This window comes from Aethalodelphis obliquidens, unplaced genomic scaffold, assembly GCF_003676395.1.
Source record: "Aethalodelphis obliquidens isolate GAN/ISIS:26980383/991018 unplaced genomic scaffold, ASM367639v1 scaffold61, whole genome shotgun sequence".
In the NCBI taxonomy this organism is placed as follows: domain Eukaryota; kingdom Metazoa; phylum Chordata; class Mammalia; order Artiodactyla; family Delphinidae; genus Aethalodelphis; species Aethalodelphis obliquidens.
In genome coordinates this window covers 10,456,987-10,471,410 of record NW_020838005.1, presented here as the reverse complement: position 1 = coordinate 10,471,410, position 14,424 = coordinate 10,456,987, and positions in this window count along the sequence as shown.

Here is a 14,424-nt window from a genome sequence, read left to right as displayed (position 1 = left end):
TTTTTTTTTTCGGTACGCGGGCCTCTCCCGTTGCGGAGCACAGGCTCTGGACGTGCAGGCTCAGCGGCCATGGCTCACGGGCCCAGCCGCTCCACGGCACGTGGGATCTTCCTGGACCGGGGCGCGAACCCATGTCCCCTGCCTTGGCAGGCAGACTCTCAACCACTGCACCACCAGGGAAGCCCAAGGATGTCCTTTTAATATGAACACGTTCACACAATAAAACATCAAACGGTACAAGACATGTAAGTTAAGGCTAAAAGCTTCCTGTCATCATCTCAATGGCTTCATTGTCCACATCTCTTTTTCAGGATAAATAATTGCTTTCACTTTTGTGAGTCTTCCTGGCCTAATTTAATGTCTTTATATGTCTTCCTGTGCCTATATGAAGCACTTTTTCCACTTTGCATACGTCTTCAGGATTCAGCTGATTCTGTGTGTTGCATTGCATTCCGTCCTACAAATGTGGTTTTTCAAACAATACCCAGATGGTTGTCACTAGGGTTCCCCACAGCTTTTGTATCTATTGCCCCGGAATTTGGCATACTCCAGGATATTCATCCATTTTTTATAACAGTCTCATCAAAGTACGCTTTGGTTTCCTCCAGCAATTTGAAACGATTTGTTTCGTTTTTCAGGATTTCTTTTCTTTGCAAAATATTTGATCTCCTAGTGACCTTGCATTACTTAGGGCTCTTTGATTACCAGCAGAGGCTGATTCTAATTAAGAAAGATACATTTATTGAAAGATAGTGAGTCTTCACAGAATAGACGTGAGACTGGGAAAAGAGTCTTGGAAGCAGACAACATGTTAATTTAAGGTAACATAGTGCACACAAAGCGACAACTGCCTTCAGCAAGGACGTGGACAGACCCGACACACTTCTGTCCACAAGATGTATCAAGAGAAGGCAGAGAGCAAGAGAGAGCCATGAGCAAATATTGGCTTTCAAAAGCTTATCATTAAAAGATGATCAAAATAAGTTATTCACATACAAATAAAGTAATAAAAGATTGTGTAGCTGAAAACGTGCATCACACGTCTGAAATCTACACTCTCTTTCTATACAACCCTGGATGCCACTCCTCTTTGTGATATTTCTGGTTAACATGACGTGTAACCTCAATAGCATCTAAAAATGTAGGACATTGTTACCTAACTGCCCACAAATTGCATTTCTTTTGGAATTCTGATTAATAAGATACATGGTTATAAGTTATTTTCTAAAGAGTGCTACCAGATCATAAAAGTCAAAATGAAGCTCAAAACTACACTCTTCTTTGTTGGTCTCTTTCTACATCATTTTATCAGATTATTATATGCACTGAATTGTGTGTTTCTTGTAAAGGCAATATCCAGTTCTTTGAATGGCGCACATTTTTAAGGGTGCCTAATACATAAAAGGACCTCAATGCAAATTTGTTAAATAAAGCTTTAATATGGAGAAGAGCTTGTATTTTTCATTTCAAAATACTCCCTAGGCATCAACAAAACAGGACAGGCTTGCATTTATTTTAGTTTGAAAATGAGACATCCAGTATATCAGTTACATGAAGTCTTCCAGGAGGTTTTCAGCTTCAGGTTAAAGTGAAATTTTATTTCTCAATAATTGTTGGATATTTGCAACACTGTAGGCATCTAACTATTTTTTTTTAATAAGGACTCAAGAGCAGTTCTTATTTGGAGTAAGCCATGAAATGGTTCATCATATTTACTGAAAATAAACAATATTGTTAGCTGAGTACTCATAATTAAAATATGCAAAATTTGTTCTCATTTCAGAAAAGTGATCATAAAACAACAAAAGAAAAACCCACAAAAAAACATAGATTGTTTTTTTCTCTACTTCTAGCAACTTAATATGCCCGTCCTGCTGCTCAGTTTTCTGTGTCGTAAAAAGTAGTAATGAATGACTGTTTCTATCTTTTCTACTCCCTTCATGAGCTAAAGGAAATTCTAGTTTGTTTTCTCTATTTTCCTCTTTACTTTTTCCCCAGAGATTGAACAATACCAGTGATAATCTCTGGATATAAAAGGAAGACTGGGGGCTCTGAGAACGAGTTAAAGACAGGGAAGGGGTGGCAGAGGCTGGCGCTAGGGCTAAAGAAATGGAAACTAATACAGCTTCCCTGGTGGCGCAGTGGTTGAGAGTACGCCTGCCGATGCAGGGGACACAGGTTCGTGCCCCGGTCCGGGAAGATCCCACATGCCGCGGAGCGGCTAGGCCCGTGAGCCATGGCCGCTGAGCCTGCACGTCCGGAGCCTGTGCTCCGCAACGGGAGAGGCCACAGCAGTGAGAGGCCCACAAAAAAAAAAAAAAAAAAAAAAAGAAATAGAAACTAATGAAATGTGTTTTTGAACTTTCTGCATCACTGTGCCCCCAAGAAAACTAAAGACACTTAACTTCATTTCAGGTATTTAAAAAACATACTTGTATTTGTTTACAATAGGCCCATTTTGGCCCATTTCATGCTCTGAGAAGAAAGGAAAAGGACCTCGATTTTAGAAATGTTGAAAAAGCAAGGCTTTGAATCACGATCGTACTTTTTGATTCAGACAGAGCAAAGGGCTGTCTCATCACTTGAGACATGATGAATGGATGCTGAACTCTAAAAGCAGTAGCATCAGAAGTTAAGACAAACAATTCTGAGGTTGGTGTTGTTTGTATCATGTTGCAGATTTGTGTTAGCAAAAGAGGATCAATTTTATTAAGCCTGTTGTGCCATTTCTTTGTACTTTTACTCAGAAATACACACACACACACACACACACACACACACACACACACACACACCCCTGGGAAATTTAAATGATACCCTTACTTTTGTCTAAAGATGTATTTCTAGATCTAGATCTTAATAACAAATGTGCATCAGAAATCTCTATCATGCCCCAGATCCTATCTCAGAGCCCCTCCAGTAATGATTTGTAAGACATTCTGAAGATCACACCCTCCCTTTTCACATATGCAATTTCACTGATGATTAATACAAACATCACACTTTAGATCTTAAGTGGAATGGCTATCAATTAACTTTTGAACAACTGACTTTTATGCAGTAATATCTATAAGCTTGTCTAAATGGACACACTCCTCTTCATCAGCTTAAAATACATTACTGAGTGATAAGTAGATTTCTAAACCGAATGAATATTATAATTGAATTACTTTTAAAAGGTATGTAGCTTTCCAGTTTCCAGTAAAGCGTGTAAGGAGCTTGGAAGTTGCCCCTCCATCCTAACAACAAGTAAGAAGCTGAACAAACCTAAAAAAACAAGAACTCTTCTTAGATCCTTAAAATAAGTAAAATAAGGGTGAACTGCTTCCCCCAAACTTGGAAAGAGCAATCGGCAAATGCAGATAATTACAACCTACCAGAGCAGAAATGACCATGGGCACGAGTGTCAAAGTCAGATCTGAACTGTGGCTGACAGATCACTGGATGGTCCGTGTAGACAAGTCTGTGGAGAAAAACCCCAGGGGATCCGAGCACTGGGGGCCCTCCACACTTCTGTGAGTTTCACCTCAAGAAGTTGCACCAGGTTCTCCCAATGAATGTAGGAGAACGATCCCCTTGTGCTCCTGGCAGGAGGATAAAAGGACCATTTTGAAATACACCAGAGCACTCTGTTCTTCTTAACGTGTTCTGCCCCCAGGAAAACTATTGAACCAGAATCTAACCTGTGGGCTTTATCAGAGCATTACAGACCTAGGAGAAGGGAAGTAACCCACCAGCTGGCTCTAGCCATCTACCAGGAGGAAGGGAAATATCCAGCTACAGCCCCTTCTAGTCATCTGGTCCCCCCTGAGAGGGGAGGGGAATAGAAACACATGTGAAGTTCACAGCCCAGAGACATGGGCTCCCCAACCATAGGACGTGGAAGGCTCCCCTCCAGCCACACTCACTGCCGTGTTACCAAAGGAGTATTTATGTCAGCTCCTTTTACCCAGCACATCATGCCAGCCAGTCCAGACAAGTTGACCAGACGTGCTAAAAGGTAAAAAATACCGTTTGAAGAGACAGAGCAAACATCAGGACCACTCAAATATGGTAGGGATGTTGAAATTATTAGACAAGCAATTTAAAACAACTCTAATTAATAGGCTTCATGAGCTCTAATGAAAAAGAGACAGCATGTAAGAGCAGATGGGCAATATAATAAGAGAGATGGAAATTGTAAGAAATAACCAAAAAGAAATACTGGATATCAAAAACCCTGTAATAGTAATGAGGAATGCCTTTGATGGATTTTCTAGGAGACTGGAAATGGCTGAGGAAAGAATCTCCAGGCTAGAGAATTTCATAATAAAAACCTCCAAAACGGAAAAACAAAGAGAACAAAGACAAAAACAAACAAAAACCTGCACAGGATATCCAACGACTGCAGGACAGCTACAAAAAATAGTAACGTACACATTTCAGGGAATACCTAGAGAAGAGAGAGAAAGAAGCAGAAGAAATATTTGAAACAATAATGACTAGAATTTCCCCCAAATTAATGTCAGATACCAAACCATAGGTCTAGGAAGCTCAGAGAACACAAAACAGAATAAATACCAAACAAACAAACAAAAACCTTGCATTTAGGCGTACCATGTTCAAAGTACAGAAAATCAAAGAAATAGGTAAAGTCCTGAACGGAGCCTGAGGAAAAAAACACCTTCCCTCTAAAGGAGCAAAGATAAGAATTAATCTGAATTCACTCAGAAACCCTGCAAGCAAGCAGAGAACAGAGTTAAATTTTAAAAGTGTTGAGAAGAAAAACAACAACAACCACAAATACCAACCTAGAATCTGTACCCTGTGAAATTACTATTCAAAAGTGAAAGAGACATGAGGACTTTCTCAGACAAAAAAATTGAGAGAACTTGGTGAAAGTACACTGTCTTCCAAGAAATGTTAAAAGAAGTTCTTTAAAGAGAAGAAAAATGACATCGAAACTCAGATCAACATGAAGAAAGGAAGAACGTCAGAGAAAGAATAAGGGAAGGTAAAATTAAAATGCTTATTTTTCTTATTCTTAATAGAACAGATGGTTTTTCAAAATAATAAAAGAAACAATGTTTTTGATTATGTATTCATATATATCCTTGTGTATAAATGAAATGCATCATGGCAATGATACAGGGAACAGGAAAGAGGAATTAGGATTATTTTGTTATCATAAAGTAAGATAACAATACTTGCACTACCCCTGAAGTGCTATAGGGTTATTTGGAAGCAGACTTAAATTAATTGTGAATATACATTGCAAACTTTAGGGCCACCACTAAAAAGAATTATAAAAACAGTACACTGACATGCTAAGAAAGGAGAGAAGATGGAATCACATAAAATTTACAGTCAAAATTACAAAAGGTAGCAAAGGCGTGGAAGAAAAAAGAAGGAAAAGAACAAGGGCCACAAATAGAAACTAGTTACAAATATGGTAGATATTAATACAACTGTATCAATAACCACTTTGAATGTCAGTGACCTAAGTGCACCAATTAAAATACAGACATTGTCAAAGTGTATCAAAATACAAAGGGCAACCGTATGGTGTCTACAAGAAACTCACTTTAACTATAAAGACACATATAGACTAGAAGAAAATGGATAAAGATATACCATGCTAAAACTAATCAACAGAAAGCAAGAGTAGCTGTATTAATTTTAGACCCAGCAGAGCACAGAGCCAGAAAAGTTACCAAGGATAAAGAAGGGCATTACATAAAAATAAAGGAGTCAGTTGTTCAAGAAGGTAACAATTCTTAATGTGTATGCACCCAACAACAGAGCATGCATATACATCAGGCAAAACTTGATAGAACTGCAAGGAGAAATAGATGAATCCAGTGTTAGAGTTGGAGACTTCCACACCCCTCCATCAGAGTTGGACAGTTCTAGCAGGCAAAAAGTCAGGAAAGACATAGTTGAGCTCAATATCATCATCAATCAACTGGATATAACTGACAGCCCTAGACTACTTCATCCAACTGCAGAACACATTCTTTTCAAGCTCACATTTAACCATTTACTGTTATCACTGTGAGCCATAAAAATTTTGAACAAATTTAAAAGAACAGAAATCTTGCAGTGTTTCCTCTATAACCACAATGAAATTAGACAAGAAATCAGTAATTTAAAAAATAGCTAGAAAATCCCCAAATACTTGGACATTAAACAGGTGCTTCTAAATAGCACATGGGTTAAAGAAGAAATCTCTTGAGGAATTATTTTGAACTAAATGAAAACGAAAATACAACTGATCAAAATTTTGTAGGATGCAGTGAAAGCAGTTCTTAGGAGGAAATTTACATCACTGAATGCATATATTAGAAAAGAAGAAAGGTATAAAATCAGTCATTTAAGCTTCCACCTTAGGAAACTAGAAAGAGAAGAGAAAGAAAACACCCAAGCAAGGAGAAGAAAAGAAATAAAAATGAGAGCAGAAATCAATGAAATTAAAAACAGGAAATCAATAGAAACAACCAACAAAACCAAAAGCTGGTTCATTGAAAAGATCAGTAAAATGTATAAGCCTCTAAGCAGGCTAACTACTATGAGAAAAAGAGAGAAGACAGATTACTAACATCAGAAATGAAAGAAGAGACATCACTGCAGATTCCATGGATATTGGACAAAGGAAGTAAAAAGTATATGGATTGAGGAGGGAGAAATAAAACCGCCTTTGCTGACAACACGATGGCCTATGGATAAATCCTAAAGAGTGAACTCAAATTACTCCCAGGCTCCATGGGGCGATGGGAGCCTACCTGAGAGAAGCACCAGTTAGCAACCCAGATGATCAAACACCTTAACCAACACCCCACCCACTTTTTGTGAATTCCCACTTCCCTGAGGCTGCCCAGGCCCCATCACTCCCCTTCCTATGCCCTCATCCTCCTTTAAAAGGCCCTGTCGCCTCGGCACAAATTGAAGTTGAGTTCGCACTGGGCTCTCTTGCCTGTTACAGGATGAAACCTGTCCGTACCGCTGGAACTAGTTTCCAGCTTTTGTGTCTTTCACACGTATCACCTGTATTGGTGTGTTCGTTCTCTGCCGAATGCCTGTGAAGTAGGGAATATTATCCACATACTGCAGGTGAGTAAACAAAGACGTGAAGCAGTCATGTAATGTGTCCAGGAACAGGTGCAGACCACATGAGGCCACTGTGGTCATTTGACACCTGAACTGTGGCTTGAGAGTCTTGGCCGTATGACTACGTGTAGCTTTGTTCCCCATGGAGGAAGCCAGTGACTGCTTCTCCGTCACAGTCCTCAGCTAGTGTATACTCAAGTCCTGTTTTTCTTGTTCTGGGGAATGAGGATGCAGGTTGAGCCTAGGTCTTGTCAACCTAAGGAGCACAGCTATTGTACCTAGCCCTCTTCAGAAGCCCTGCTACAATCCCGATTTATAATGTGTTTCTAATTATAATGACATCCATGTAAATGTTATATCAGTATGTAATTTAGATGAATTTGGTGCTGTTTCCTTTCCTGTTTTTGAAAAAATGTTTTGGCTTTTTAAAATCACTTATATCTTTAGTTATGTTGAATATATATATATATATACACACACATATATATTATATCATCATTAAAATAAACATATTCTTATATATATGTATATATACAGCAACAGTAGAAATGAATGTAACTTTGGAAATCACAGCAGATACTTGGAGGCAGATGTAATAGTATGTAAGGGCTCAATCAATTACTACCCATTAAACAGTAAAGCATCGGTGCTGTCCTGCCTTGCTCGGCCCCTGGTGAAGAAGCGCCTACGTGACCCATAAACATCCCCATTCATTACAAGCAGGCGTCTCTATTAGCTACAGGCTCCACAATATTAAAATTATAACCTCCCTGAGCAGTCAACTAACTTTTAATCTCTGTTTTCATAGGGTGGTAAAACTCTACTGCCTGGAAATAACAATAGTATAAAGAACTTCTCTGTAAGTTTACAAACTGGGCAAAACTTCTTAATAACTTTCTGAAGTAGTCTGATTTCATCTGAGCCTAAAGTGAATTGAAATAATAGTATAAGTGAGCTACAGTTTTCCCTGTCCAGTGTATATCATTGCCCCAGTGAGAAGTGATTTATTAAAAAATACTCTAGCAGTTAGCCGATATTGTTCTCCATACACACGAATTCAGGTTATCCCAATGTCAGCCAAAACCATCTATTCTAAGAGGATACATTATCCTTCACAGAACTATGCATAATAAAGGGAAACTTAGGAACCTACGGGCTTACAGTGTGTTGATTGATTTCTAAGGAAGGCTCCACTATTTTTTTGTGCCCTGAAGATGTTCACACCTCAGGGCAACGCACCAGAGTAGCATTTGTGATCTGTAAGGGATGTGGCTCTATTTTGTAAACTGGTAAAGTCGCTGACAAATTTAAGAAAGTGTGTTTTAGGATATAATGCAGATAGCCGGCGAGACTCTGTAAATGGATTCTCTTAGAATTATTCCTGTCCTTCCCCTGAACATCTTTCTGTGCCATCAAGAAAATTTGAGGACCACTAGCACAAATCTTTCAGAGACGCTGTGTGTTACCTTCCTCGCCCCATATTAGTAAGGATTAATGTAAGAAGGGAACAGAAATATTGAGGTCTTTACAATCCTTACAGAATGAATTCTTTCATCCTAACAGTATGTCTACCTATCTGTTTTAATTTTATTATTTATTTGTTTATTGTATCAGTGAGTATTTATCCTTATTTTTATGACATTTTCCTGAAAAACTTGCCATTTCCGATGTGTTCTAATATCACTCGCACATACTACCAGTATCAAATCAGACACTTATCTGCTAATTTAACTTTAAAATAAATCAATACATTGTTTGTGACTGAGGTAAAATTTTAACAAATAAAAGGTAATTTTAATTTAATCCAAAACAACAATAAGAAACAAAACACTCTGGAATTTTACACCAGTTCCAGAATCCAGAAGAGAGTAGACCAGTTGTGGACATAAAAGCAGAGAGATTGACGATCAGAGAAGGACATGGAATCAGCAAAACCAAGGGCAACACACAAACTGGTGAGGAATGTTTTGAGCCGGTCTAGTGCTATATTGTTGCAGTTGTTTGAATATCGTAACTAAGGAATGCTAAATGCTTTTCAAACACTAATTCATTAATCTCTACATCATCTCTACAGGGAACAAAACGTTGCTATGTACCACTCAGAACTGCCCACCATACGGTCAGGTATTGTTTGTAATGTTGACAGGCTTCTCCCTTGTTCCTGTCTGTTCACTATTACACTCATGGCCAGTTCCTGACATAAAATATTTGAGTATTTTTAATGCTGTCATTATTAGTAAGGAAACATAAAAATATTTAGAATGGCCATTTTATTTTTTGTATTTGTTTCTGTTTTCCTGATGTTGTTAGTCTCTTTTGTTTGTTTTGCTTTTGAGAAGAATTTAATGTAATGATTCAGGTTCGATATACTTTTATGAAATAACATAAGCAGTCTTCGGAAAGAGGTTAAAAACTCTTGGATGACTTTCTGTCTACGTATCAGATGCTTATGGTTTTCTCTTATCATTTGTCCCATTAATGACCCCTGATACATACGTAATACCAACTCATTTGTACTTTCTCTCATCTTATCCTTAATATTAATATATCTGGTGAGTCAGTGAGATCATTAATAGATTGCCCTCCTATTCCAAGATTGTTACTATTGCACGGTATCTTTCCTTTGGCTACTGTACGATCTGAGTCCGAAATAAGCAGAGGCACCTCGGTCATCTTACAGAAAGCGGCCAGCAGAACGAGAATGAAGAGGGGGTCTTTAGCAAATCTTTTAAAGAGATTTAGGGAGTCTGGTGTTTCTTTAAATGGCCAGCAACTGTGCTCTGAATTAAGAGGCTGGGCTGGCTTAAAAGTATACAACCAAGGTCAACAAATATGATTGCCTGTACCATATACTTAATCGAGTTCTTACAAAATTAACAACTAAATTGCTTGCCTCAATATATGCCCCAAATAATATGCATGTATTTTATATCTTTCTATACTCAATTTTACCTATTTAGATATTTTGATGAAAATACCAAACAACCACAGTTATTACTGATATCTGAACCACTTCTCCCTCACCAATAGGTCCTGTGAAAGATAAAATATCACAAGTGGTTAGAACAATAACATAATAAATACCCACCAAGGAGCCCATCCATACATTCTTGTGATTTCTGTACTTCTGTTAAATGCACCATTGCCATCATCTATGAGTATGCCGAATAAGCTACCCAAATCAATAATGGCAGCTTAGTAGACAATTTATAATGCACCTATTATTAATCTAAAGTGTTATTAATAAATTCATTAAATAATAACACTAATTTGTATGTAATTCTTAGATACTTAACATTAGAAACTGGCTGTTAAATTTGAAAGGTAGACAAATTGTATATAATTTATCCTTATTGGAGCAAATATTTATTGCCATTGTTATTTTTTTTTTTTTAACATCTTTATTGGAGTATAATTGCTTTACAATGGTATGTTAGTTTCAGCCTCACAACAAAATGAATCACTTATATATATACATATGTTCCCATATCTCTTCCCGCTTGCGTCTCCCTCCCTCCCACCCTCCCTATCCCACCCCTCCAGGCGGTCACAAAGCACCGAGCTGATCTCCCTGTGCTATGCGGCTGCTTCCCACTAGCTATCTACCTTACGTTTGGTAGTGTATATATGTCCATGCCTCTTTATCGCTTTGTCACCGTTTACACTTCCCCCTCCCCATAGCCTCAAGTCCATTCTCTAGTAAGTCTGTGTCTTTATTCCTGTTTCACCCCTAGGTTTTTCATGACATTTTTTTTTTTAAATTCCATATATATGTGTTAGCATACGGTATTTGTCTCTCTCTTTCTGACTTACTTCACTCTGTATGACAGATTCTAGGTCTATCCACCTCATTACAAATAGCTCAATTTCGTCTCTTTTTATGGCTGAGTAATATTCCATTGTATATATGTGCCACATCTTCTTTATCCATTCATCCGATGATGGACACTTAGGTTGTTTCCATCTCTGGGCTATTGTAAATAGAGCTGCAATGAACATTTTGGTACATGACTCTTTTTGAATTATGGTTTTCTCAGGGTATATGCCCAGTAGTGGGATTGCTGGGTCATATGGTAGTTCTATTTGTAGCTTTTTAAGGAACCTCCATACTGTTCTCCACAGTGGCTGTATCAATTTACATTCCCACCAACAGTGTAAGAGGGTTCCCTTTTCTCCACACCCTCTCCAGCATTATTGTTTCTAGATTTTTTGATGATGGCCATTCTGACTGGTGTGAGATGATATCTCATTGTAGTTTTGATTTGCATTTCTCTCATGATTAATGATGTTGAGCATTCTTTCATGTGTTTGTTGGCAGTCTGTATATCTTCTTTGGAGAAATGTCTATTTAGGTCTTCTGCCCATTTTTGGATTGGGTTGTTTGTTTTTTTGTTATTAAGCTGCATGAGCTGCTTATAAATTTTGGAGATCAATCCTTTGTCAGTTGCTTCATTTGCAAATATTTTCTCCCATTCTGAGGGTTGTCTTTTGGTCTTCTTTATGGTTTCCTTTGCTGCGCAAAAGCTTTTAAGTTTCATTAGGTCCCATCTGTTTACTCTTGTTTTTATTTCCATTACTCTAGGAGGTGGGTCAGAAAGAATCTTGCTGTGATTTATGTCATAGAGTGTTCTGCCTATGTTTTCCTCTAAGAGTTTGATAGTTTCTGGCCTTACATTTAGGTCTTTAATCCATTTTGAGCTTATTTTTGTGTATGGTGTTAGGGAGTGATCTAACTTCATACTTTTACATGTAGCTGTCCAGTTTTCCCAGCACCACTTATTGAAGAGGCTGTCCTTTCCCCATGGTACATTTCTGCGTCCTTTGTCAAAGATAAGGTGACCATATGAGCGTGGGTTTATCTCTGGGCTTTCTATCCTGTTCCATTGATCTATCTTTCTGTTTTTGTGCCAGTACCATACCGTTTTGATAACTGTAGCTTTGTAGTATAGTCTGAAGTCTGGGAGCCTGATTCCTCCAGTTCCTTCTTTCGTTCTCAAGATTGCTTTGGCTATTCGGGGTCTTTTGTGTTTCCATACAAATTGCAAAATTTTTTGTTCTAGTTCTGTGAAAAATGCCAGTGGTAGTTTGATAGGGATTGCATTGAATCTATAGATTGCTTTCGGTAGTAGAGTCATTTTCACAATGTTGATTCTTCCAATCCAAGAACATGGTATATGTCTCCATCTATTTGTATCATCTTTAATTTCTTTCATCAGTGTCTTATAATTTTCTGCATACAGATCTTTTGTCTCCTTAGGTAGGTTTATTCCTAGATATTTTATTCTTTTTGTTGCAATGGTAAATGGGAGTGTTTTCTTGATTTCACTTTCAGATTTTTCATCATTAGTATATAGGAATGCCAGAGATTTCTGTGCATTAATTTTGTATCCTGCCACTTTACCAAATTCATTGATTAGCTCTAGTAGTTTTCTGGTAGCATCTTTAGGGTTCTCTATGTATAGGATCATGTCATCTGCAAACAGTGACAGCTTTACTTCTTCTTTTCCGATTTGGATTCCTTTTATTTCCTTTTCTTCTCTGATTGCTGTGGCTAAAACTTCCAAAACTATGTTGAATAAGAGTGGTGAGAGTGGGCAACCTTGTCTTGTTCCTGATCTTAGTGGAAATGCTTTCAGTTTTTCGCCATTGAGGATGATGTTTGCTGTGGGCTTGTCATATATGGCCTTTATTATGTTGAGGAAAGTTCCCTCTATGCCTACTTTCTGGAGGGTTTTTATCATAAATGGCTGTTGAATTTTGTCAAAAGCTTTCTCTGCATCTATTGAGATGATCATATGGTTTTTCTCCTTCAGTTTGTTAATATGGTTTATCACATTGATAGATTTGCGTATATTGAAGAATCCTTGCATTCCTGGAATAAACCCCACTTGATCATGGTGTATGATCCTTTTAATGTGCTGTTGGATTCTATTTGCTAGTATTTTGTTGAGGATTTTTGCATCTATGTTCATCAGTGATATTGGCCTGTAGTTTTCTTTCTTTGTGACATCCTTGTCTGGTTTTGGTATCAAGGTGATGGTGGCCTCGTAGAAGGAGTTTGGGAGTGTTCCTCCCTCTGCTATATTTTGGAAGAGTTTGAGAAGGATAGGTGTTAGCTCTTCTCTAAATGTTTGATAGAATTCTCCTGTGAAGCCATCTGGTCCTGGGCTTTTGTTTGTTGGAAGATTTTTACACAGTTTCAATTTCAGTGCTTGTGATTGGTCTGTTTATATTTTCTGTTTCTTCCTGGTTCAGTCTTGGCAGGCTGTGCTTTTCTAAGAATTCGTCCATTTCTTCCAGGTTGTCCATTGTATTGGTGTATAGCTGCTTGGAGTAATCTCTCATAATACACTTTGTATTTCTGCAGTGTCAGTTGTTACTTCTCCTTTTTCATTTCTAATTCTATTGATTTGAGTCTTCTCCCTTTTTTTCTTGATGAGTCTGGCTAGTGGTTTATCTATTTTGTTTATCTTCTCAAAGAACCAGCTTTTAGTTTTATTGATCTTTGCTATTGTTTCCTTCATTTCTTTTTCATTTATTTCTGATCTGATTTTTATGATTTCTTTCCTTCTGCTAGCTTTGGGGTTTTTTTGTTCTTCTTTCTCTAATTGCTTGAGGTGCAAGGTTAGGTTGTTTATTCGAGATGTTTCCTGCTTCTTAAGGTGGGCTTGTATTGCTATAAACTTCCCCCTTAGAACTGCTTTTGCTGCATCCCACAGGTTTTGGGTCGTTGTGTCTCCATTGTCATTTGTTTCTAGGTATTTTTTTGATTTCCTCTTTGATTTCTTCAGTGATCACTTCATTATTAAGTAGTGTATTGTTTAGCCTCCAGGTGTTTGTATTTTTTACAGATCTTTTCCTGTAATTGATATCTAGTCTCATGGCGTTGTGGTCAGAAAAGATACTTGATACAATTTCAATTTTCTTAAATTTACCAAGGCTTGATTTGTGACCCAAGATATGATCTATCCTGGAGAATGTTCCATGAGCACTTGAGAAAAATGTGTATTCTGTTGTTTTTGGATGGAATGTCCTATAAATATCAATTAACTCCATCTCGTTTAATGTATCATTTAAAGCTTGTGTTTCCTTATTTATTTTCATTTTGGATGATCTGTCCATTGGTGAAAGTGGGGTGTTAAAGTCCCCTACTATGAATGTGTTACTGTCGATTTCCCCTTTTATGGTTGTCAGTATTTGCCTTATGTATTGAGGTGCACCTATGTTGGGTGCATAAATATTTACAATTGTTATATCTTCCTCTTGGATCGATCCCTTGATCATTATGTAGTGTCCTTCTTTGTCTCTTCTAATAGTCTTTGTTTTAAAGTCTATTTT